This window comes from Belonocnema kinseyi, chromosome 8 (genome assembly GCF_010883055.1).
Source record: "Belonocnema kinseyi isolate 2016_QV_RU_SX_M_011 chromosome 8, B_treatae_v1, whole genome shotgun sequence".
Lineage (NCBI taxonomy): Eukaryota > Metazoa > Arthropoda > Insecta > Hymenoptera > Cynipidae > Belonocnema > Belonocnema kinseyi.
The window spans coordinates 38,205,561-38,229,829 of NC_046664.1; the positions used below are offsets into that span (position 1 = coordinate 38,205,561).

The following is a 24,269-nucleotide window of genomic DNA, read 5'->3' on the forward strand; positions in this document are numbered from 1 at the left end:
ACATAAATGGCTGAAGTTTTGACAGGCGTCATTTGAAGGATCAAGCTCGACGAAAATGGTTCACATTAGTGCATACTAATGCCATCTCTTAGAATTTTCAGGCACTTATCAGACTGCCTAGTAAATAGGCAGAAGCCATTATGTCTCGGTAATTTACATGAGATCTTGGCGACCCTTCGCTGCATTAGTAACTGCAGTGGTACACAACATAAATATACGCCCTCTTTACTCCCAGCTCGCGTGCTCGTGCACTATGTTGCAATCGTACAGGTGGTGGTATTAATGTCCCATAAAGTAAAGAACATCCACTGGACATACGGCTTACGTCCGGTATTACGTCTAAACTTTGCCAAGTATCTTTACATGCAAAGGCAGCCAAGTCGTAAATAGAAGCTGAGTTCGCTCTCTTATTGTTGCTTCACATTCTCAAATTATACTCACCTGGAAAACGATTTAACTATCAGTTTTATTTTTCTAAAATTTAACTCTTTCTTGAGCTGGTCCCTACTTCCTAAAATTATACTTTAAGTGCGCTTGTGGCCAACTTTCGGAGTATTAAGTGAGATTGAGATGCCCACCAAATTTGAACTGTTTAGAAAGCATGGAACTGAGACGTCTGAAACTGGGGATGGGAGCGTAGGGTGGTCACTGACCTGGAAAACCGGGAATTAGCCTGGAATGTTTAACACGGGGAAAAGGAAGAAAAACAGACGGCTATTTTGATGAAGACATGCATTTTTTAGATTTGTTTTTACTTTTACAATAAATATCGTCTCGTTCCTAAAAAAATATGTTTAATTGTGCTCAATGTTAGCAATCATTTACGTTTTAAAAAAACTTCCTTTTGAGAGATTTCACACAGTGATTACATCCATAGGTATCCTAAATTTCTATCAATAATTTTTTTTTCGCAGAATTTTGACTGCGGTTTATTGAAACACAGTCTTGACCATCTTTCTCCCATTACCCCCTTTTTCCTTTTGTAAGGAATTCCTCCTTTCCTCCCTGTTTTCAAGAAAATTGCGCTTTTTCGCGTTTGTACTTTGAATGAGAAGTCACTGAATAGAAATAAATAAGAAAATCTAACTATTTTTGGTTGCAAGTTAATTCTTTTTAATTGGAAAGTCTATTAATATATTTTTTGTTCAGAATTTATTTCATTTGGTTAAAAATTGTATTATTTGTTTGCCAATTTATATATTTTGTTGAAAATGCAAGTACAGTGAAACTCTTCTGTAGCGCCGATTTTGGGACTGACGGTGGGTGGGAACTAACTCATTATAGCCAGCTCTGGATCTAAACAGTCAGGGGCATTTAAACCATTCCCGATGGATTTTAATGCACGGTAAAAAATGTTTTTTCATATACGGAGACAAGGTTCAACTTAATATTTAATGGAAATGAGAAAGAAACTTTATTGATACGCGTTAAATAAATGTTTTACTTGCTTACGTTTGCGAGCCGCTGAGCATCTCTTTTAAAAGAAGAGCTTTGTCTTGAATAATCGGTCCAGATTCTAGGTCACTTAATTGATCAAAACATTTAAAAACAGCAATAATCACAAAAAAGACTCTACTCAATAAAACACTGCACGTCAACACTTCAAGTGTCTGAACTTGACCGGACCTCCACCTCTCCCCCCGCTCCACCACTCAATCGCCCCTCCCTCTATCCCTCCCACCCTATCCCTCTCGCTACCCCCTTTATATCCCCCTCTCTACGCCCCCTCACTCTGTCTCTGTCTGTCTATCTATCCAATACTTCTTATTTTTCGTTTTCGATTCGTAGAGCCTACTGTTAGCTGCGACAACGCCACCAATTTGGAACTATTCAGAAGAAATGTAAATTTCAATTAAATATCAACAAGAAATCTTATAGTAAATGATTAATTTTAAACCCTCGTTTATTCTATATTTAATCTTTAATTAATATTAATTGATATATATCAATTAATTTTGTACACCTTTACGATATATATTCGCGGGTCAGATGGCGCTGTTGTCAATGGCAAGTACTTTTTACTTCGATCCTCTTCTTAGTTGAAAAATCATCCTTTTTTTTGAAAGCTAATTCTTTTTATTTAAACATTCCACTATCAAATTTTTTGCGCCGTATTCCTCTCTTTTAGCTATAAAAATTCTAATTGGTTGGCAATTTCATTATTTTGTTGAAAATTGAACTATGTTATTAAAAATGTATCGTTTTGGTCAATAATTCAATTGTTTTGTTGGAAATTCGTTTTTCTGAATAGAAAATTCGTAGTTTTTGATTGTAAATTCATCTTTTGGTACAAAAGTCGTCTATTTGGTTGAAGGTTAATTATTTTTCATTGAAGTCTACTTTGGTTTTTAGTTTTGTTTTACAGTTCATATCTTTTGGTTAAAAACTCTACTATTTGATCAAAGTTTAATTATTTTGTTGAATATTCAACTATTTTGTTAAAAATTCATCTTTTTTGTAGAAATCTATCTGTTCTGTTCAACATGTGTTTTTTTTGATAAAAAAATCGTCCTTTTGGATAGAAAATTCATCTTCTGATAAACAAGTTGTCCTTTTGGGTTGAAAGTGAATTCCTTTTTATTAAAAAGTCTATTTTCATTTTGTTGTTTCAGAACCCATATCTTTTGGTTGGAAATTCCTGATTTTTGGTAAAAAGTTAATTTTTTAATTTCAAGAGTCTATTATATTTTTCCTTCACACTTCATTTTTTAAATTCTATTAACATGTTGAAAATTTAAAATTATTTTATTAAAAAGTAATCTTTCTAAGTCGAAAATTCAAGTGTGTGGTTGAACATTTGTCTCTTTGGACCCAATTCAATTATTTTGATAAATTTATCTGTTTCAGATTAAATGTAGTCACTTGGTTTAAGGTAGAACTACTTTGTTAAAGATGCCGTTTTTGGCTGAGGGTGCATAATTTTAGTTGACAATTAATCTTTTTGGTTGAAAATTGAACAGTTTTTTTTAGAATCTTTTTTTAAATTGAAAATTGATTTTTGGTTATAAATTTATTTATTTTTAGAATAAAATTCAACTGTATGATTGAAATTGTATCTATTTTAGTTAAAAATTCAACTACTTTGTTGCAAATTACTGTTTCTTTTTAATTCATCTTTTTTGGTAGATAATATTCTTGGTTGCAATTTCAACTATTTAGTTATAAGCTCCTCTGTTTAATTGCAAATTCGACAATTTTCTTGAAAATTAATTCGTTGTGGTTAACTAATCCACGGCAATGCGGAATAACCTCAGGTTATTATTATTATTACAACATTAAGCCATTTCCCTTTCGGGGTAGGCGTGACTCACTCGGTAGGGAAAGGAGTAGTGTGTGGAAGGGATAGAGAATTTTCAGATTGATCCAGAATTCTCGTGTTATTTATGTAAATAACACTTTCGTTCCGCGACACTGCTCCGACCCAGGTTTCTAATCAATCTCTCTAGCAATAACCCCAAGTGATGATCCTCACGAAGTCATTATGTAAGGTTCCCTACTTGGGTCCATTAGTGGCCAAGGTAATCCAGATTAATTCTATATATAGAGGTAATCCAGGGTAATCCGTGTTATCCGCAGTAATCCACCTCCGACGGACCGCATATATATCGGTTGCTTCCGCATTGTCAAGGAAAATAAAAAAATAGAAAAAATAAAGAAATAGTCCGGGAATTTCGATAATGAAGTGTTTCGGCTATCCTGGGAAAAATGGAATTTTTCACCGGGAAAACTAGATAGTGGCCTTAAATTTGTTTATGTTAGATCTGCCACCCTATAGCGTGATATTTTGTAAAACTTGAGGTAATAAGGAAGACCCCGGAGTATTCACAGATTTATACTGACAGAATAATGGCTAAAAAAAAAGAGTACATCGCTTAGGAAAGTTGCATCTGTCTCTTTTTAGCGTCGTTACGCGTCTTCTCTTGTACCCAGTTGCAGTTCAATGTTCCCCCAACATAGGATCCTCAGTTTACTTACATGCATAACGAGTCCTTTTATATAGTACTATAAATTCTGACAGAGCCTCTCCCTTTATCCTCTTGAGTAGCTATAAATTTTAGTCTAAGCGAACCCGCACGTTTGATATTTTGATTAATCAATGCTTTGGATAATAAAATAGACTCGTGAGAAGTAACAACGGCTTCCACCTTTCTTTATCGTCACAAACTCACGGTTTTCGTTCTCCAGGTCTCTCGATGCCGACAGCCTTTTTTTTAATCGTTCAATCTTCACTCGTTACTTCAGCTTGGTTGTATTGCAGCTTCAGATTTATGTAGATTCCTCGTCCGGAAGGCGTTTCTTGAAATTTTTATGAGGTACTTTGCAGCGCTGCATGACATCCTCATTTTTCATGTGTTTTAACAATGTAAACAATTTTGCACTATTTTGTAAAATGTTTTGCTAGACAGATTGCTTTTCTCCCTCGTTGTCCTTGCGTAATAGGATTAGTCTTTCTAAAATGTTATCTCCAAGTAGATCTTTTAATTAAAGGTCAAAAAGAAGCTTCAGGAATTAAACTGAAGTTTAAAAGTTAATGAAATGAGATTATGAAAAAAAAATTATAAACAGGCCGTTTTTCTATCAAAGTTGTCGCACTTTGTCGGTATACGTAGACAGTTCTTACAAACGTACAATTTTATACTTTCTTTTATTTTAAAATGTCTTGGGTTCAAAATTCCTTTTTTGGTTAACATTTATATTATTTTCTTCGAAGTCCAATAATTTCCTTGAGAATTCATTCTTTTTGGTTGAAAATTCAACTCTTAATGAGAATTCTTTTTGGTTCAAAAATTCATCTCAACTGTTTAACAATATAATCGTATTGAATCATTTTCGGAAAAAAGAGAAACTGTTCGGTTGAAAATTAATCTGTTTTGATCGAATATTTCACTATTTTGATGAAAATTTGTCTTCTTTGGTTGATTTCAAATGTTTTTGTCTTTAAATTTAAGTATTTTTTGGTTGAAATATCAGTGTCACATTTTTTGTTGAGAATTCATCTTTTTTTTTTTAATTCAGCTACTTAGTTGAAAGAGCACTGTAAAAAAAGATTTGTGTAAAATTACAAAGTTTCAGAAAATTATATATTGTATCATTGTAAATATCACACACTTCACTGTGTGATTTCACGAAAGTGGGTGACATTACATCCTCTAGGGATGTAAAAAAGATAACCCTCGAAGAACAGTGTAACCTTACGCACTAGATAACAACAAAATTACACAGTCCCTCGTGTGAACTTGATATTCAGAAGGGAAAATCAAGTCGCTCTCGTTTTCGTTGTTTATCGATGCCTTCTTTCTCAAATTTGGAAGCATTTTAATTGTTAATACGAGGAAATTGACAACTATATTCAACTTCGTTGACAGTTTTCACACAAAATTAGATAAAATTCGAGCTATTTCTGTTTTGCCTTTTACATTTTATGCTATTGGAACGGGAAAAATTCGGCTATTTAAAACATATATTTCATATTTTTGTTACGGAATATATGAACTTCCAAAAAATACCCCTAGTATCTTATGTTTTTTAGGCAGGTGGTAACGTGTTTGGCTTATGTGTTTTCAATCTCCATGAAATTGTACGAAGTTTGAGCTTCGAGTGTTCGAATCCTGTCGTCTGATAATTTTTATTTTATTTTTTATAGAATGAATTTTGCTTTTTTGTGTGTAAAATTACCTGCCGAATTTAAATATCACAACAGCTGCAATTGCGAAATTCATCGCTAAGTGGATTCTTACCAATTTTCGTAAACTTACTCCGATGCACAAGGGTCTTTTTATTTACATCCACCAGCGATGTAAAATTCATTATATTTTTTTTTTACTGTGTGGAACTAGTTTGTCAAGAATTAATTTTTGTTTGGTTGATAATTCATCATTTAAAATGAAACATCGTTTCGTTTTTTTGAAAATTGTACTGTTTTTTTTTTTTTAATTGGTCACTTGTGGTATAATATTAATCTTCATAATTTTTTCAACTTAAAATATAACTATTCCATTTTTGGTTAAATATTGATCTTTTTCAGTTCAAAGTTCATGTTTTTTTTTGGAAAATTCGTCCAGTTTATTAATAACTTTTTTTTGTTGAAAATTCACCTTTTTAGTCGAAAATTTAACCATTTGGTTAAAATTTTCTTCTGTGGTTCAAGATTTGAATTATTTTGGTTATAAAATCGTTTCTTTGGTTAAAGGTTTAACTATTTTTAAAACTTCCACTTTTTTGGTATAAAATTAATTTTCTTTGTTAAAAATGTATCGGTTTTTTGACAGTTCAACTATTTTGTTGATAAGTTTTTTTTTTCTATTCAAAAGTAATTGTTTGCAATCGAAAATATAAATATTCATATTTTTGTAAAAAATTTATTTTTTGGCAAAGTAACTTACTTGTTTGAAAATTATTGTATTTGGTTAAAAACGGTTTTTTTTACACAATTAATCTCCTGATGTTCTTTTCTTGAAAATTTCAGTATTTAGTGAAGACTTCATTTTTTTTTTTTTTTGTTGAAAATTGATCGTTTATTAAAAATTCATTTATTTCTATATTCATACCTTTTAGTAAAAAATTCATGTTTTTAGAATGAAATATTTTTTTATAATTCACTATTAAACAAAATTGTTAGAAATTAGGTTTTTTGTTCGAAGTTCATCACAGAAAAAACGAAAGATGAAGTTTACATCGATTCTTGCTAAAAGATTCACCGCAACAAAAATTAACCTTGCCGGATAAACTTTACATGACTCGAAGATAAATTTCAATTTTTAACTGAGCCTGGATAAAATTTCGCCTCATAATCGCTCCATTTTTCTTCATGATGTAGCGAGAATTGCGATGCTAGCGCAAACTATCGTCGTTTAACATAAATAATTGGAGAGAACTGGGGATTTCCATATTAGTTCAGTTGCTTTTTGCGCTTTTTGCTAAATGGTATTAAATAAGTTATAATTCCTCTACAATAGTCTAATTTATTTCGGAGGAGATATATCAGTAAGAACAATTTTTTTTTGTATTTTCTGTGGCTGATTGTACAAGTGTTACCGAAATTTGGATACATTTTTTTCCTTATTGAATGAAAAATCTACCTTGGTTTGAAGATTTCTTCAGTTTGGTTCGGTTCGGTTTGGTTGAAAATACAACTATTATGTTCAACATTTCTTTTTGTAAATTAATTGCTTTAACTGGACTTCTAATGTTAATAATAATGTTTTTAACCATTTTTGTCCGTTAAACATGCAGTACAGTTATGTACTGTACTGTATGTGTACTGCATGTGAAGATGCTTTGTAATTAATTTGAAATCTCAAAGCGTGAAAAATGGATCTATTGTTTACGTGTTCCTCGCGGAATCATGAAAACTAATACGAGTGCGAATTAATCATAATCGTCCAGGTGTTCACCGTCCACGAAGATATCGCTCGCGTTCACCTAGATTCTAGAAACAAGTATACGTTGAAGACGTGACTAACTACGAGAGTACAAACGTCGCGGTCGTTGTTGAAACATTACGGGCGGGGAACTAGTGAAGAGCGTTTCCCAGAAGTTCGCTTCGAGACTTTGCTCTCGATTTGTCTTTCCTATGAGAAGCAGAGTCGATGACCTTTTTCTAAGAAAACCTTGCGTAAATAAATGAGCGATTGATTCACGGGAATATTTAATTTTGTTAGGCGAATTAGGCTCATGAGATGGTATATAGCAATTGCAGAGTGCAATTACCACTGGAGAGGTACCACTCTCCCAGGGTACATCTATAACACAGGCATCAAAGTATTTCCCTTATTCCCTTGTGTTTCCTCTTTTCTTTTAAATTCCCCTTTTTAGAGTTTCGTAACCCCGGACAGGAACCCTTATAATTTCAGTTGGTTGTCCATCCGGTGGTCGTACTTTTTCCAAGGAAGGGGAAGTTCGGGGAAGTGAGTGGAGAGTGAGCAGGAGGAGTAGGGAAAATAAGGTGAATTAGGGGAAATGACTAGAAATTATATGAAGGGAAGTGGGGGATAATAGGGAAAATAATTAGAATTTAGGGTAAGTAGGAAAGTGGAAGTCAGGACTGGACAAGGGGTGTGTTAGCTGAGGAAGTGAGGGGGAAGTTGGAGAAATGAGGAGAAATTATAGGAGCAGAATTGAGGTGTAGTAGGAGAAATTATTAGACATAAGATTGAGTTTAAAGGGGGAAGTTAGGGCTGAGGAAAAGAAGTAGGATAATAAGGAAACTGTTAGTTGGGGAAGCGAGAAAAGAAAGAAGTAATAGAAGAAGTTGGGGATAGGGATGCGAAGGATGAATTGAGGGGTGGGAAAGTATGGAAGGCAGTTTGAACGACTTACTTAACGTCCTAATAGATTATGAAAACCGTTTTTTGTGCACGCACGGCGTCTACTTTCACTCATTATCCCTCTATTTTTAAAAAATTTCCCCTTTTCTCCTTTTCTCTTTAAATAATTATGCTACATTTGAGAATGCAATATTTTAATCATGCGGGAATTTTCGTACGAGAAAGTAGTCTTGAGCTTGAATTGGAAAATTTTACCATGCATTTGATTATAATTTACTAAATAAGAGACTTAGCTGTACATAACATATTTACTTAACAAACGTAAAGAGAGTATTGCTAGACCTACTTAATAAATTTAGAGTAAATGAAAATCAAGATTTCACTTTTCAAATTTTATTTTTAAATCTCACCAGTAATAAATATAGAAATATTTGTCTGACAGATTTCAAACTAAACTATTTAGGAGTTTAGAAGTAGTTTCCACCTAGACTTTCGTTTATTGAAAATTTCCTGATTCTTTCAGGTTATTTCTGACTGTTGTTGAGTTTTAGCAATCCTATCAAACTTTTGTTCGGCGAATCAAATATTTTTCCCAGTGTGGGAAAGTAAAAGTAAGAAACAGAATTGGTTGCACGGAGTCCTGCTGAAGCCACTTGAGACTTAATTAACTTAATGTTAATAATCCAATTACAAAAAGAGAAAATATTGATTGGAGAAACAGAAATCAGTTTGCGCGATGGACAGCTCGCTAGCAAACATATGCGAACTGAATCGGCAATGCAACGTTCACTTGCGGGGCGAACGTCCATAGAATGGCAAGTGAAAAGATAGAAGGCAGATAATACATAGATGAGAGACAAGACGGAAACGAGACTGTTTTGCCAAGACACGCCAAGGGAACTGGAGAACGGCCCTGATTGCCAAGGAGAAACGCATACGATGTTCGTAGTAGTCTCGACAAAAAATATTATTCAAGTATTGGTTTGTATAAGCAAAAAAAACAGAGTCCTCGATAGATGAAGTACTTTTTAATATACAATTATTTTGTATGAATTTATAATCAAGGCTTCTACAAAAGTTCTAAAACTCTCTCATTTTCTATAGTTTTGCGATAGTCGTTCTAAAACGTACCAACGCCCAAATTGTCTCTTAGGTACTTTACAGGATAAATTGGTTGGTTGAACATTTATTTATTTATTTTATATACACAACAAAGTTACAATTTACGGAAAAAATGGATGTGCAAATGTTCATGTTTACAGTGTAAGATAGCACCGTTAAGCATACAGATATTACTGCGTAATATCTGCTTTCTTTTTAAGATATCAGGCATAACAATATTTTTGTGTTAAAATGAAAAACCCGAGATGTTATTAGACTGAAAAATCTAAGATACTAAAGTCGTTCGAGTGCAGGAAAACGCCAAACCTCTATCGGCCACTTGATGAAGCTTATAGTAAATGTTTCTTGTTGCATGAAAATTTGTGAAAAAATTATGATTATTAATATTTTGTTCACTAGATTGGATATAGTGAAATGATACTTTTAAATAAATAAATTTAACATTTAAGGATGTTCAATTCGTACAGTCAATCTCAAAAGTTGCCCATCTTTAAAATGATTGATAAAATCGACAAAAAAAAAGATCTATTAATTCATTTTATTCTTTGAAGGATTCTCTACAATTCTATTTGGGCGGTGTTAATTACAATTTAAACTATGGTTGTTTATAAAAATAATAACTTAGTGATTTCTCAATTAATTTTTTAAAATAAAATCAACCCAAATATAAATTTAGAGAATCCTTCCAAGAATAAAATGAGACCTTGATCATTAGGATTAAATAAAAATTGTAACTTTTCCCTGAAGGGAAAGAAAAAACTAAGTCTGAAAATAACTACTATTAAATAAACAATTTTAACCTGAATTATTTTTTTCTGAAGTCTGCTTAGAAGCCTCCATCAAGATTTACTGAAATTAATAAAAGATCTGTTTTTGTTGATTTTATAAATCATTTTAAAGAAAGGCAACTTTTGAGATTGATTGTACGTAGAGTACATCCTTAATATCTCGATAGCTGTTCTATAGTTAAACATAAAATGAGCTAGTCATAAATATCTAGTTGTTAAGTATAAAAATCCATTTTTAAGCGTGTTTTAAACGAAGAAAAAAACGTAGGGTGGGAAATGTTTCTGGTAATTGGCAAAACAGGGTAAACGCGAGGTAAATACTTCAAACTGAGGTAAAGTTGACTTTTGTCCTGCTTGAACAATTACCTTCAACATTTCGCACCCCCAGATTTTTTCTGTTGAGGCAAACCAACCCTTAAGCATTACAAATTGCGTTATAAGTTCTGTGGAAGCTTTTTACAACGATGAGGAATAGGTATTCATTTTTGCGAAAAGTAACGTGCCTAAAGTTCTGAACGTACAATTGCATGCAACAAATACCAGCTGATCAATTTGATCTCGAAATTTCAAAAAAATGATATGCAATGTTTTAATACAGATTTTGAAATTTTCATTTGATCAGCAAAGTATACTCATCAGAATGACCTGATTCTTGAAATAATTTTCAATTTTATCATTTTCAGTCTAAAGGTGCAAATGACTGTCAAACAAAAATATTTGGTGCAAAATAACAAATTCCATTGGATTGATACCTTCCTGTACATTTGAGAGGTAAAAGTGTTCTTACAAAAATTAAAGTAGCTAAAATTCTGCGTAAAACTACAAAAAAGTTGATCTGGTACCAATAGTCTCGGAGTTACGGCCTTTAAAAAACCCCCGATTTTATCCAATTTTTTCTAAAAATCGCATGTTTTTTGTTTTGTTTCTCTGGATCTCGGATCCTGATAGCCAGATTTTAAAATGGTCAACAGGTGAATTAAAGCAGACGGAAATACCTGTAATTTCAAAACAAAGCACATTGTCCTAACTAAAATAGATCGCAAGTTAGCACCTGCCGAAGGTGACCCATTTCTACCTGAATTTACAGGTAAATGCCCAGAGTTAAGTTTTTTGTAAATAGCTCGTCTCGGGATTGTCACAGAAGAAAGTTCCTAGAGAATAAATATACGAGGATTAAATTCTTCGTAAGTTAAAAAAAAGGAAAATATTCCAGCTCCCGCAACAGGTCACGAGCAATGACTTTCCAAATATGCCTATTTTTTTTTTTATCTTTTTCCGAATCAACATGATTTTCGGCGCAAGAAGACCAAAAAATAGGTCTTTTTTAAAGGCCGTAACTCCGAAACTATTGGTGATAGACCCACGTTTTTTTTAATTTTACGCAGAATTGTATCTACTTTAATTTTGGTAAGAACACTTTCACCTGTCAAATGCACAGGAAAGCACCAGTCCAATGGAATGTGATATTTTGCACCTTTCCCTAAAAAAATTCTGTGTTCCGAGACGAAATCCTGTTCACAGAACCCCGCCCCATATTATGCATCCCCAACTGAAGTAATTAAAAGAAAAAAAATGACTGCCTCAGAAATTATCATCTAAAAGTACCAGATGACTGGACTTATATTTGACAAAAAGGGCTAAGTAGTAAAATCCCTAGTTGGATAGAAAGTGAGTCCTAAATAGTCCCTTATTAATGTTAGGAAGAGAAATAAAAAATGTATATTTTTTCCCTTTGCCCTTCGTGGCACTTTTTTAATTATGAAGGTAGAACGTTGGTTTAAATGGATTCCTGGAGCCGGAAATTTCTGTGAAAGGAGAAATATGATATTATCATTTTTTGACCGATTCCTCGAGTCACAGAAAAAATAGAAGATAAACTTTACATCGATTTCCGACGAAATATTCGCTGCAAAAAAAAGAAATTTACAGAATAAACTTTAACCAAATATCAATTAAACTTTGTTTTTTTTCCATGACAACACATGGTTTTGAAAAACCCGAAGAGGTCTGAATAAAAATGTATCCCTCTAAAAATTTCCTGCAACAAACTTGATCATTACTTTATTCTGTGGTGGCGTTGCTGACTTGAAGTAAAGCTGGCAGCACCGTTGAATATTTTATAAAAAGGGCTAAGTAGTTAAATCCATAGTTGGATAGAAAGTGAGTCCTAAATAGGCCCTTATTAATGTTAGGAAGAACAATCGAAAAATTAATGTTTTGTCCTTTTGCCCCTCGTGGCACTTTTTTAATTATGAGGGTTGGACATTGGTGTAAAGTGATTCCTGGAGCTAGAAGTGAGCCGGAAATTTCTATGAAAGGTGGAATTTGATATTATCATTCTTGAATCATTCCTTGACTGGCGTTACTGGCTTCAAGTAAAGCTGGCAGCACCATGCATATTTTAAAAAAATGAGCCGAAAATTCGGCAATGGGGCATTAAATGAGCCTTTAATTATGAAATAGGAGACATCATGTTTGATGACCTGGTGCTGTCAGATTTACATAGCTATTGCCGAATCCAAATCTAGACTCTAGATGCACTGAAAAAAAATAGTTGGTTGGGAGAACTAACAAAGTAGTAAGCCCAACTATTTTAGTTTGTAAAATATATTCCACTGCTATTAAAGTGGTTGGGGCTACTACTTTTGTTCGCATGATAGGTAGTAGTTGTCCTTACTACTTTATTTGTTCTCGCTACAACTTTCGATAGTAGATACTACTTTCAGGTAGGTGTGTTCACTAATTTAAATAGTAAGCGTTGCTACTTCAATTAGCAAGTCTTGCTATTAAATTAGTTATTTCACGCTGATGTATTTATAGAGTATTTCAAGCTAACTCCATCTAAAAAACGATAAATGAGAAAATTCCACATATATAAAGAATATGTACTTAAAATTCAAATTTTTCGATATAGCCTTCAAAGTCCCCGCTTTCTAGCAGTGTCTTTTTATCATACATCCTTGGCGGACCCAAGGAACCGAATGGAGCCTCTAAGAAGTACCCGTAAAGGCCCCATTGGGTCCCCATTCGGTTCCTTTTAAAAAAACTCAGAAAAACAGCAAAATCAACTTTTAAATTGTTCAAATCCGGATTCTACGTTAAAATTCCCTATAGAAGGTCACGGAATAATCGCAATAGTTTTTTTTGCAACGGTAAAAAGTTTAAAAAAATATATATAAGATGTATAACGCCTGTTGACTGCTACTTACAGGCGACGCGTTTGAAGTGTAGCAGTCAACAGGCGTTCTAAGTCTTATATTTTTTACATTTCTTACCGTTGCAAAAAAACTATTGCGATTATTCCGTGACCTTCTATAGGAAATTTTAACGTAGAATCCGAATTTCAACAATTTAAAAGTTGATTTTGCTGTTTCTTCGAGTTTTTTAAAAAGGAACCGAATGGGGACCCAATGGAGTCTTTACAGGTACTTTGTAGAGGCTCCATTCGGTTCCTTCGGTCCGCCAGGGATGTTATGTTTTCTAAATAAATTAGGATCTATACGATGCTTTTTAATATTTCGCACGTGTTTACGCATTATACGGAAAGGTTCAGATTAAAAGGGCGACCGTCGGAAACATGATTTTTATCACACATGTTATGTTTTCTAAATAAATTAGGATCTATACGATGCTCTTTAATATTTCGCACGTGTTTACACATCATACGGAAAGGTTCAGATTAAAATGGCGACCGTCGAAAACATGAAGGCAAATGTTGGCAGCACTGGTCAGGTTTCAGGTCTGCCAATATCTTCAAGGGGTGAAACTTGTAACCTTTACTATTTTTATTTCTTGGAAAATAAATTGGTGGTAAATTTAAATAATTTATTTGTTGCACCTACAATTTCTATCCTCACTAATATAACCTAAATAGGAGGACTAACTGCGACTTGTTGCCGCACAAAACTGATTAGTCACTATTACCAGTTACCAACGAAGTAGTTGTAACTAATACCATCTTTACTTATAAAGAGTTTCTTGTCACTACTCATTTTTTCAGTGTTCATGTTCATAAAATGTCCTAAATTAAAAAAATTATAAAAAAAAATGTTTGAAGATAAAGAAAATAATTTAAAGAAACGTAGAGATTTATAGACTTACTAAAATTTTTCTTCTCATTCTAAAATTCAGAATTTTTTTAACATTCCTTGTTGAATCTTGGAAGTTGCATATCATCCAGAAATATAGAAACTCTTTTAGAAAGAAAAACATTAATTTCCAAAGTTGAATGTTTGTTTTTTTGTTGTTGAAATTTATTTTTTAACTTAAAATCTATTTTAGTTGATCAGTTTACTTTTATACTTTTTTGTTTATATTTAATTTTCTTTGGTTAAAGATTTTATTATTTCGTTGAAAATTCAATAATTTTGTTAAAAAAGACATTCTTTTTGGTAGAAAATTTAGCTGTTGTATTGAAAATTCGTCCTTTCGGGCTACAAGTTCAATTTCTTCGTGGAAAATTGCTTTTTTTGTCAAAAGTATATATTGTTTCTTCATAATATTATTATTCATATTATTTATCTTGCAGAAAAAATCGCCCTAATAACTTAAAAATGTAACAATTGGGTCCAATTTTTTGTATGTCTTGACTGAGCTGTTTGGTTAAACATTTAATTCTTTTCCTGAAAATTAGTATTTTGGGTTGAAAATTCAAATATTCTGGCAGTAAATTCTACTATCTACTCATCTTAAATACCTGGAAAACCTGAAAATGTCAGGAAACTTTTTGGTCAAAGAAAATAAGGGAAAATTCAGGGCATTTTTTTCAAAATCAGGGAATTTTTCCAGTTTGCTTACATTTATTTTAAAAATTAAAGCCGAGCATCAACAAGAGGTCTAATTAACATTTTAATAATAAGGCACCTGAAGTGCATAGAATTTAATTTTATTGAGACATATTCAGATGGCTTATTCAAATGTTAGTCACGCACCTTTTTGGTGCGCAGCTTCAATTGAAATATTCAATAAAATAGCGATTTTTTCATTATTATAAAAGTAAATTTATATTTTTTGATTAAAATGTTAAATTGAATTTTAATACTTATGCAAATAGTAAATAAATCAAATTATTCATTAAATTCGTGAACTTTAGTGACAAATATAAAAATAGAACATTTTTTTTATTAATGTTCATTTGTTTAATTATTCAATAGTGGTAATACGAGTCTATTTAGGAATGTCCTGTAATCATAAAATTCCTAAAAGCTTGTGCCCTTAAGGAATTTCATATCCTTTTATGGTTACTTTCGTAAATTAAGGAAAATCATAATTTAATTTAATTCATAAAAAGTTATGCATGGATCTCTGCCTGGAATAATGTATAGATACCAGGACAAAACTGAAATTTCCAGAGAATTTTTTTCAGAACTTGAATAGACACCCTGAAAAGTTAATAAATTTTATTAGTGGATATAATTAATTGAAACTTCAGATCTTACTAAAGTAATTTTAGGTTTCTGTCTAGAATATCACGAAATTATTATTGTTGTTCTAAATACTGAATAGTACATTTATTTTCTGTTTCAGGTACGCGTGACTCATACAGTGGATTATTTTCTATTCCAAAATAGAATTTGATATTCATATTGGTATGTAATTAATAGTGTTGGTGAATTTCAAGTCCCCATCTCAACATTTTTAACTTAGAAATTATCTATTTTTCAATTGAATTCTATGGAATTTTTAAATCAAAGATCAGGGTGTTTACTAGGACGGAGTGAAAATGATCAAATTAGTGGAATCGTTTGAGCTAAACGAAAAATATTTGTGTTTTCGCATCCGAAAAAAATAAAAAAAGAATTTGAAATCGGTTAATATCTTCTGTTCCCTGTTTTGATTTGAAAATTCAAATTTTTAAAAATTCTAAAAATTTCCCTATTGCTTCAATAATTGTGGTCAATTTTTTGTTGTACAGTTTTTGCTAGTGAATAATAATAAAAAAATTTTTATTGAAAAAAAGATTTTCTGCCCAATTTAGAATTTTTTGAAAATGGCCAAAAACATATATTTTTTTTGGATTGAGTCCCATGCACGGGATACGGGATACCTTTGACAAATTTCCCCCCCATGCGTAACTTTTTAAAAATTTTAAAATAAGATTATATAACAATGCTTTATAATTGATGAAAGTAACTTTATAATTTTATCATATAGAACTTCCTTTCATCATCATTTTCACTTATCGCAGGAAAATATCTTTTATTCAAAATATTAATATGTTAAGTGTACAATAAATTAAAAGCATGGAAACAAAAATTTATTTTAATTATTAATCGAATTTATATAGTGTAGGGAAAATTGTAACAAATTATTTATTTTGTGTTTGGCATTATAAACATTGTAGTATTTGATAGCGATATCGCCCTTTTTACTCATTTGTAATGAATTGTCAGGGGATTTTTTTTCAGGATGTGAGTAGGCAATCTAAAATATATGTTTAACCAAAGATATGAATTTAAAACTAAACTGTTGAATTTTAGCCCCAAAAAATAATACACTTTTCACATACTAGTTTAATTATTAGCCAAGTCGTTGTGTTTTTACCAAACAAACAAAAAATGATGAATTAATAACGAAAAATGCAATAGTTGATATTTTAACCAAAAAAGATTTTTCATTGAAAAAAAATGTTGACCGAATTCTGTAATTTTTGAGCCAAAAATACGAATCTTAGATAAGAGAGTTCAGTTTTGAACATTAAATATTCCCTGCGCGAATAATAGCGTATTAGTGCCGCTCGGTACCTTTGGCTTTAAAAAATCCGCAAAATCACCCTGCTTATGTATATGTCAAGAATACCTTTTCGAAATCGTACTAATTTTGCGTTTAAACAATACTTATTAATAATTTTATTATTAAAAAATTGTCCTAAAATTATATTTGGAAAGCTCATGGAAAAACACAATTTATATGTCTTATAAAATCTTAAAGTATTAATATATCGGTACTTATTACACAACTATACATGTTCAATTTTTTGTACTTCTTAAAAAACTTTTTTGACAAGGCCGATGCTATAATTGTTGTTTAACTCTTAAGGAAAATCGCGCTAAGTACCAATAATTTTTTGCATTGCAAAAAATTCATTCGTTTTTTGTAGTTGATAATAAAAATTTTTATTAAAAAAATATGTATATTTGATATAGCCCGGGTTAGCCTGGTACAACAAGGTTCCTGCCCGAAGACTGACCGGGCTATGTTTGTTTTTTAAGAGCCCAGCCGTGCGTTGGTCGGAGACTGGCTAGCCAAAATTTATGTCAAAGCCCCAGTCGGGGGCAGACTGGGCTCTGATAGGACAAATCTTATGATCGAATGCTTAGACGGTAGCTTTCCGGGTGCTGATTGACAATAATAAAATTGTTAAACTTTGTTTATAACTTAATTACTTTTTCTGATTTCATTAAGAAATGGTTGCGTATACCCTCATGGATGTTCCGCGCGTGGAAATATATTGGGTGAATATCTTTTTGACATCTTCCACAAAATTTAGAAAAAATTTTATTATTAAGAAATTTTTAAAATTTACGATTAAATTTCTGAGTTTCGTCGTTAAAAATGTTTAATGTCCATACAAAATTACATTTCCTGTTATTTTAAAAAGTTGTAAAATAGTCTACAACGGGAAAAAACAAAATATCACGCGAAGAAAAATTTTAATCGATTTAAATTATTTATTTAAAATGTATTCTATTGATATTCCTGTTAAACGTTCGTGTATTTTATATTTACATAACGCCGCATAATAATAAATAATTAGAAAAAGAGAACTTAAAATTAGGCACTTTAACTTTTCTGAACTGTAGCTTATGAGGATGGCTTTTTCAACGAGTTTCAACTTGTGGGCTTAGCGTAGTGGTTAGCACTCCCGGCTGTTAGACATTAAATTTAGATATAGATATGTAGGTTCAATACCCCGTAGTGTTAGAAATTTTATTTGTAATATAATGTTTAAACATGTAATATACGTATTTACTCTAAACAGGACTATTAATATTTAAAGGCAAAATACTCGCAATCATTTAATATTTATTTTTTAAATACCTTCTTTGTGTCTCAACGACTACGTGAAAATAGTTAATGTTGCCTGTGTGCTGGGCGTGTGGAATTTCATATATTAATATGCTCCAATTCTACAGCAAAAAATAATCAAATTGATTCCCTAATTCAGTGACTGATGCTCGTCATACAATTGAAACCTGAATCATTTAAATCTAGTAAAGCACCAATTGATCTTGTTCGGGCTACGGTCGGGCTCCCCGGCCAGCTCCCGGCTTAAAGCCGGGCTCTCCGGCCGTAGAATGGGAGCCCCCGACTTCAATTTCCAACCGGGAGCTTTCGTTTTTAAACGTGATTTTCAAATAAGTAGAGAAAGAAAAACTTGTTTTCTCATCGATTTTCTTTAATTTCAAACTATTTGTTAAAATTAAAGCTGGCATAGACCTAAGATTATTTTGCAATAATTTGCTTATAATTCCGTTATTTAAAAATGGTTTGAATTCAAAGTAAGTTGAATAAATATGAAGGTGTTTTTTGTTTCTGATGCAAGAAATTCAAATAACAGAAGAAGGTTCTGTTAACCTTATGTTTTTATTAACAATTTTTATAAATGAAAGAACGATTTTTTCAGAGTGGTCACAGAGGGAAACATTATTGGCCAGCTACCAGATAAATAACTAAAGAATTTCGAAAATGTTAAGTACTGAGATTCTTGCAAAGTTAAAAAATTATTGGTAATCAGCGTAATCTTTCTTAAGATGCAAATAAAGTCTTCGAATAGATAGATATGCAAAATTGAATAAAATTTCATTTTAAAAGTATATAAATTAGACATTTTCAAATGAGCATCGCTTGTAATTGCACAATATTGAAACGAATCCTTCAATAATCTTTAAATTTAGAGCGGTTGAATTTGTACAATTTTGAATAATAGATTTAATGCTTTCACTATGATTCATTTTGATAACAAGAGATATTTCGGATTTCACTCGTGTAAAAAACTACGAAATTTTGCCGACGTTTCGTGAACATTGCAATTCACTTCTTCAGGGCTGACCTGAAACTGAGGTATCAGGTTATGTTGCTCATATGTATACTTTCGACGATGCCTGTGATTGGCCAGAGCGCCCCACCGTGGGGACTGATCAAACCTGATTGTCCAATCAAGTATTTTTATTTAAACAATCCGGGAGGAAAGAAAGCCAAATCGGATTGATATTATATCCATTGTCCCTGTTGACGTTATTAGGGTGTTTTAAGGTTTCAATTGCTTTTCTATGTTTTCTGGGAAAGATGCTGTGTGTTTTTGCAATGACTGTTGTTCTGTCAAATGAAATTTTATGTCCTGCTTCGATATGATGTTCAGCTAGTGCTGATTGCGTGAAATGTTTTAGCCTGACCTTACTTTCATGTTCCTTTATACGTTGGCTCACCGCTCTCCCGATTTCTCCAATATAGACTTTGCCACAAGAACAAGGGTTTTAAATACTCCTGGATCACTTAGGGGTGCCTTTTTGTCGTTCGGGTTATTTCGTAGTTGTCCTATTTTCGCAGGTGGTTTAAATATGGTGTGGATGTTGTTTGTTAAGAATTCTTCCTATTTATTCTGTGTCACCTTGAATTTAGGGAAGGGTGGTGGTCATTTTCCTCTCTTTCTTTCGTAGGTTGTATTGACTTGTTTTCTTGAGTGTTTTTTTGTGTTTTTTTTTGTGTTTTTTGTAATTCCTTTGTAAGTTATCTTTATCTGTTATGGAGACAGCTCTGTATACAAGGGCATTGATGACAGATTGTTTTTGAGCTGGGTGATGGCGGGATTGATAAAATCGAGAAACTTATTTAGTTCATCTCGTCCATGTCGCCAGATGACAAAAGTGTCATCAACGTAACGGAACTAAAAATCCAACTTAAGCTGGGCTTGGTTGAAGATTTTAGTTTCTAGATGTTGCATAAAGACATTAGCTATTACAGGTGAAATTGGGGATCCCGTCGCTGCCCCTGAAGTTTGTTCGTAGAATTGATTATTGAACGAGAAGCAATTATTATTGAGACAGTGTTCTATCAAAGGTATGAGCTCGGAAGGAAAGTTTATGAAAGATTGAATAATATCAATTGTATCAGAGATTGGTTCTTTCGTAATGGGAGATACTATGTCGAAACTCACTATGATGTCTTGGAGTTGAATGTGAATCTGTTGTATCTTTTTGATAAAGTCAAATGAGTTTTGGACGTGAATGATGGAGTTTCCTGTAAGAGGATTTAGTTTTGCAGCGAGGAAGCGTGCTAGGTTGTAAGTTGGTGAGTTTATTGCGCTGACGATCGGTCTGAGTAGAATGGTCTCTTTGTGGATTTTTGGGAGCCCGTGAAGCCTTGGAGAGATCACAGTAATACGCGAATCTGAATTTTAGTAGGAAAAAGCGGTTGACTTTCAGATGTAACCAAAAGGATCATTCGCCAGTTGAAATTCAACTGATGATGATAACATGACTTTAAGTAACGCGCTTGGTTGAAAGTCAACAGCTTTATGTACGTAAAATGTACTTTATAGGTTAATTTAAGACAGAAAAATTGTTGACTTTCCGTCAACGCGTGCGTTTGAAATGAAACTTATAGGTTAATTTAAGTCAGCTGATTGTTTAAATTCATAACATTTATGCGCAATCGTTCAGTTATTAGGAACATTAAATTAATATATAATTAAAAATTGAATAATTTTAGGAATTACATTTTTTTAATATGAGAATTAAATAATAATGACTTAATGACTTAATGTACTTAATGTCACTAAACAAGGCACTTATATTCATTTCAAACTACCAAGTACAGAACGTCAATCTTCAATCCTTTTTCATATATTTTTTTATCACATATGTACGTTTATTCGATTTATAATCAAAATCCGTTATAGATCTGAGTACATATACCAAAATATTAAAAGTCGACGAAACAGCTACCATGAGTTCAGTGTTCATCGATACTATCCAGCGCTATCGACGCCAAATTGTATACTCTCAGCTGCTCTTTCTTGGCTCCTCTTCTAAAATCGCCGAAATCCGTCCAAGTGTTTGCGCATCGCCACATCGAATTTCGCGCACGCCTTTCTGCCAGCACAAATTGAATTTCAGAGCACGCGATTGAAAATCATCCTAAACTCAACATACCTGTCAGTTAATTTTCATATTACTGATATGTCAGATATGAGACACTGAACTTAAGTTCCATTTGTGGTTGAAATTAAGTGACTTACTTAATTTAATGCAAAAATGCAATTCATCTACATTTAAAATTCATCATCTTGTATAACTGTGATGGGATTAGTAGGTATCTGGTTAGATATTGTTTGTTTATCAAGTTTAGAGTCTTTAAGAAGAATTTTTGTTTTACTGACTATTGTTTTTGTAGGGTCCTTTTTCAGTTGTGTGTATGTATCATCAGTCAGAAGATCCATGATTTTGTTGTTGTAGTCTTCTTTATTCATTATTACTGTCGTGTTTCCTTTGTCTACGGGTAATATTATAATATCTTTATTCCGATTGAGTTCTTTAATTGTGGTTTTTTCTTGTTTTGTTAAATTTGAGGAAGGAACTTAAGCTTGACGTAAAATGTTAGCCATCTTACGACGTATGTCATTCGCTTTTTTGGGTGGAAGAGTATATATTTTTATCAAAATGATTCATCTTGAAAGTATTAAATATATTATTAAGGAGCTCTACCGAGAGAGTATTCTTACTATAACTAACATCTTTAGTAAGCTCAGGATGTCTCGAGGTAAGCTACTAACATCCTTAGCTTTTTTGAAATGGTGCAGGGACAACAAAATCGTTTCAAAATTCTTACAACTAAAAAATAATTTGGGAACATCTAAATCCAAATCAATTCTGCATAATACAAGTTTGCTTCTCTTGAAAGAAAAAATACAACGTACCAAATTTCTTTTGCACACTACCTACAAAAAACTTTTAAAACTTCAACTTTTCCTATTAAACACCCTCAGATTTGACATTTGGTCCACATTGGACCGCATATCTTTTGACCAATCCTAACGGATTAAAGAGCTTTCCACCCAAAAAGAAAAAAACAAAATTTGACAAATTACTTCCTGTAAAGAAAACTCAACTAACAAATACAGTAAAAAACATCTTTGACCACCCTCTCAACAATGAAATGATTTCAGCCTTATCTAAAGGACGTAGTTTTGCTGTAGCTCCATCGAAAATCCCAAAAGAAGAAATAATCAGCAATTTAGAATCCACAATATATACCCTTCCACCCGAAAAAGCGAATGACATACGACGTTGGACGGCCAACATTTTACGCCAAGCTCAAGTTCCTTCCACAATCTTAACAAAACAAGAGAAAACCGTAATTAAAGAACTCAATCGGCATAAAGATATTATAATATTACCCACAGACAAAGGAACCACAACAGTAATAATGAATAAAGAAGACTACAACAACAAAATCATGGACCTTCTGACTGACGATACATACGCAAAACCTAAAAAGGACCCTACAAAAACAATAGTCAGTAAAACAAAAACTCTTCTTAAAGACTTTAAACTTGACAAACAAACAATATCTAACTTGATACCTACCAATCCCATCTCTCCAAGACTTTACAGGCTCCCAAAAATCCACAAAGAGAACATTCCACTCAGACCGATCGTAAGCGCAATAAACTCACCAACCTACAACCTAGCACGCTTCCTCGCTGCAAAACTAAATCCTTTTACAGGAAACTCCATCACTCACGTCCAAAACTCATTTGACTTTATCAAAAAGATACAACAGATTCACATTCAACCCTAAGACATAGTGAGTTTCGACATTTTATCTCTCTTTACAAAAGTACCAATCTCTGATACAATTGATATTATTAAATCTTTTACAAACTTTCCTTCTGAGATCATATTTTTTATAGAACACTGTCTCAATAATACTTACTTCTCGTTCAATAATCAATTCTACGAACAAACTTCAGGGGCAGCAATGGGATCCCCAATTTCGCCTGTAATAGCCAATGTCTTTATGGAACATCTAGAAACTAAAATCTTCAACCAAGCCAAGCTTAAGTGGGAATTTTGGTTCCGTTACGTTGATGACACTTTTGTCATCTGGCGACATGGACGAGATGAACTAGATAAGTTTCTCGATTTCATCAATCAATTACATCTTAATTTTGAGTTCGCCATGGAAATAGAACAAAACGGAATATTGCCTTTCTTAGACGTATTAGTTTACAAAAAATCTGATAACACCTTAGGACATGAAGTGTACAGAAAACCCACACACACACACAGATACCTAAATGCCTCCTCCCGCCATCATCCATCTCAAAAACAATCTGTCATCAACTCCCTTGTATACAGAGATGTCTCCATAACAGATAAAGATAACTTACAAACGGAATTACAAAATGTTAAACAAATCCTAATACAGAACGATTACACAAACAAATTGATAAAGCAATAAGAAAATACGCTCAAAAAAACAAGTCAACACAACCTACAAAAGAAAGAGAGAGAAAAGTACCACCGCCTTACCCTACATCCAAGGTGTCACAGAACAAATAGGAAGAGTTCTTAACAAACACAACATACAAACCATATTTAAACCACCTGCGAAAATAGGAGAGCGGTGAGCCAACGTACGAAGGAACATGAAAGTAAAGTCAGGCTAAAAAATTTCACGCAATCAGTACTAGCTGAACATCATATCGAAACAGGATATACAATTTTATTTGACAGAACTACAGTCATTCCAAAAACACACAGCATCTTTCCCAAAAAGCATAGAGAAGCAAACGAAACCTTAAAACACCCTAATAACGTCAATAGGGACAATGGATATAATACCAATTCGATTTGGCTTTCCGTCCTCCCGGATTTTTAAAATAGAAAGACTTGTTTGGCCAATCAGGTTCGACCAGTCCCCACGGTGCACAGTGGGGTGAAATCGGAAAACGAGGTTCAAAATGACATTTAGAACGCAATTATGTACCGATTTTAGAATTTTTTTTTTGAAAAATTCAGAACTAAATTTTTCAGAAAATGGTGAGAGTAGATTTTTTATTTTTTTGTTTATTTAATTTTTATTTTAA

At 32.5% G+C, this 24,269-nt stretch overlaps 1 protein-coding gene across 2 annotated transcripts in view; it reads left to right on the plus strand.

The window, feature by feature from the left end:
- Positions 1-24,269, plus strand: part of LOC117179144 (sestrin homolog) — a 592,084-nt gene that overhangs the window by 61,677 nt on the left and 506,138 nt on the right. Inside the window, exon 1 of one of the 2 annotated variants that reach the window (XM_033370824.1) lies at positions 15,704-15,765. The exons of the other annotated variant lie outside the window; for it this stretch is intronic. The gene's annotated coding sequence lies outside the window, so the exon portion shown is untranslated. Of the gene's footprint in view, positions 1-15,703; positions 15,766-24,269 lie in introns of those variants that run through there. 2 annotated transcript variants of the gene reach the window in all.